The sequence below is a fragment of the Octodon degus genome, unplaced genomic scaffold (genome assembly GCF_000260255.1).
Source record: "Octodon degus isolate 3935 unplaced genomic scaffold, OctDeg1.0 scaffold00397, whole genome shotgun sequence".
Lineage (NCBI taxonomy): Eukaryota > Metazoa > Chordata > Mammalia > Rodentia > Octodontidae > Octodon > Octodon degus.
Window position 1 is genome coordinate 46,746 of NW_004524973.1, and position 2,865 is coordinate 49,610.

Below are 2,865 nucleotides of genomic sequence, written 5' to 3' on the forward strand. Positions count from 1 at the left end.
ATATTTACACATGTGTGTCTGGTTTATTTCACTTATGAGTATATGTTCAAGTGGCATCCACTTCAATATAAAGGCTTCAAGATTATCGTTTTTAATAGCTGAATAATATTCCACTGTATAAAAATACCACATCTTTTTCTACCATTCCTCCGGTGTTAGGCATCTTGGTTGTTTCCAAGATTTGGCTATCACAAACTGTGCTGCTATAAACATAGGCACACACATATCCCTATGATATGATGTTTTCAGATCCTCCAGGAAAATTCCCAGAAGAGGAATAGCTGGTTTTAATGGGATTTCCATGGCTGGGGATATAGCTCAGTAGAATAAGCACTTGCCTGGTAAATGCAAGGGCCTGAGTTCAATTCCTAGCTCAATAAATAAATAAATAAATAAATAAATAAATAAATAAATAAATAAATAAATAAATGGGATTTCCAGTCCAAGTTTTCTAAGGAATCGCCCCACTGATTTCCATAATTGTTGCATCAGTCTACATTCTCACCAGCAGTGCAGAAGGGTTCCTTTTTCCCCACAGCCTCTCCAACATTTGTTGTTGGGTGAATTCTTTATGTTAGCCATTCTTCCTGGGGTGAGATGATATATCAATGTTGTTTTAATTTGCATTTCATGGATGGCTAGTGATGTGGAACATTTTTGGTGTATATATTCGCTTCTTTAATTTTATCCTCTGAGAAGCGTGTGTTCATCTTGGATGACCATTTCTGGAATGGGTCTTTAAATTTTTGGGCCCTAGTGATTTTTAGTTCTTTATAAATTCTAGAGAGCAGACCTTTGTCTGAGTACTTATTTGTCATGATTTTTTCCAAATTTGTGGGTTGCCTTTTCACTTTGTTTTTAATTTATTTTGACATGAAAGAACTTCTCAGTAAAAGCAGGTCCCAGTTGTTAATTCTTTCAACTGTTTCTGGTGCAATTTGATTTCTGTTCATGAAGTCTTTGCCTACCCCTATGTCTTCAAGAGTTCCTCCTACTTTGTCTTCCAGGAAATTTAGTGTCTCTGCTTTAATGTTTATATATTTAATACATTTTGACTTTAGTTTAGTGCATGGTGATAGACCTGGATCAAGTTTGATTTTTTGGCATGTAGAGAGCCAGTTTTTCCAGCACCATTTGTTAAAGAGGCTATCTTTCTTCCAGTGAGTATGTTTAGCCCCTTTGTCAAAGATAAGGTGAGTGAGTGTGTTCGTAGGGGCTTCAGCCTCTTCTATTCTATTCCATTGATCCTCAGGTCTATTTCCTTGCCAGTACCATGCTGATTTTATCACAGTAGCCTTGTAGTATAATTTCAAGTCAGGAATGGTAATGCCACCTGCCTTGTCTTTATTGCCCAGAATTGCCTTTGTTATTTTAGGTCTTTTCTGGTTCCAGATAAATTTTACGAATGATTTCTCTATGTCTGTGAGGTATGTTGGTGGTAGTCTGATAGGGATTGCATTAAATCTGTACAGCAATTTTGGGAGTATGGCCATCTTCACTATATTGGTTCTTCCTATCCAGGAGCATGGAATATCTTTCCATTTTCTGATAACCCACTACTCTTATGGACAACTGGACTATATTGGATTATTTTGCTGAATTCATACCCCTAAAATATTTTTGAGCACTTTAAAGAACTGCTTTATTTTACAAAAATCTACTTTTGAACCAGCCATTTTAAAGTTAAAGGCTGCAATTTCAGTTCCAGGTAATGCATCTGTATGTCATTAAAAGCCACTGATCATATGGGCAATATCTCAGTTTGTCTCTGCAGACAGCGGTCTCTCTGTTTCAACACGTTTTTCAGTTACAGTAGCCATTTCAAACCGGATGTATGAATGGGCATTTCGATAGTACAGCACTCACATGCAGTGTTCTACTAGCTCTCAGGCCTCAGTCTGGCTCAGCACCGACTGCTTCTCCAGAACTTCTCGAAGCAGAAGCTGAGCCAAGTATGTGCCATAACCAGTGGCCAGCGATGGGGCTTCATAGGCTACACCAAGCATGTCCACATAACCAAGGCAGCTCTCTCCATCTGCATACCCTCCGATGACCATGGTGTTCCACAGAGGGTTTATGTTCGAGCAGCGGCTGTACATAGCCCTTGTCAGCCATGAATGAATAGCTTTAGGGCTATAACTGTGTCCATCTCCCAACAATTCCTCATCAATCACCATCTGGTGGAGAACTTGCTTCAAATACTGGAAATCAGCAGTCTCCAGAGGCACCCAGCACGGCGCTGTCATTGACCCGCATAATGCGGGAGATGTTTTGGAAATGAACCAGGGAGACATAGGAGCCCAGCATGTCAGTGGCAATCACCACTCCACTGCCAAGTACCGAGGTCCCGGTCACCATGGGGTTCAAGGTCCTTGTGAGGGGCTTCCCATGGAGTGTGAATGCTGCATCCAAGACCGAAGTGGGGGTGGCCAGGATGTGGTAAAACTGTCCTGGGGCCAGCCCTCCAGCCCAATGCCCACACCTCGACTCCAAAAAGACTTCCATCTTAGTCAGGTACAAGAAACAAAAGCCACACCTATAATATTTAAATGGCAATGGAATACCCATCTCTGACAAAACTAAACAATAAAAGGGGGACATAAAGGAAGGACCATTTTGTATCTGTATATACAAAATAGGATAGATATACAGCTACTTTTTCTTAGCTCAATGAGAAGAAAGATTTTTACTAATAGTGTTTGGACATGATATCATGCCTGCATCTTGTACTATGAATAACTACTACAAAATGATATGCAATGTATTAATTATTGTAACTGTCCTACTAACCTGTTTTGAAACTGTTTCATTGCTATTTCTTTCTCAATAAACTTAACTTTAAAAAGCGATCTCACAGCAATTCCA

At 39.7% G+C, this 2,865-nt stretch overlaps 1 pseudogene; it reads right to left on the minus strand.

The window, feature by feature from the left end:
* Positions 1-1,703: 1,703 nt before the first annotated feature.
* Positions 1,704-2,505, minus strand: LOC101577717 (annotated as a pseudogene).
* Positions 2,506-2,865: the final 360 nt, after the last annotated feature.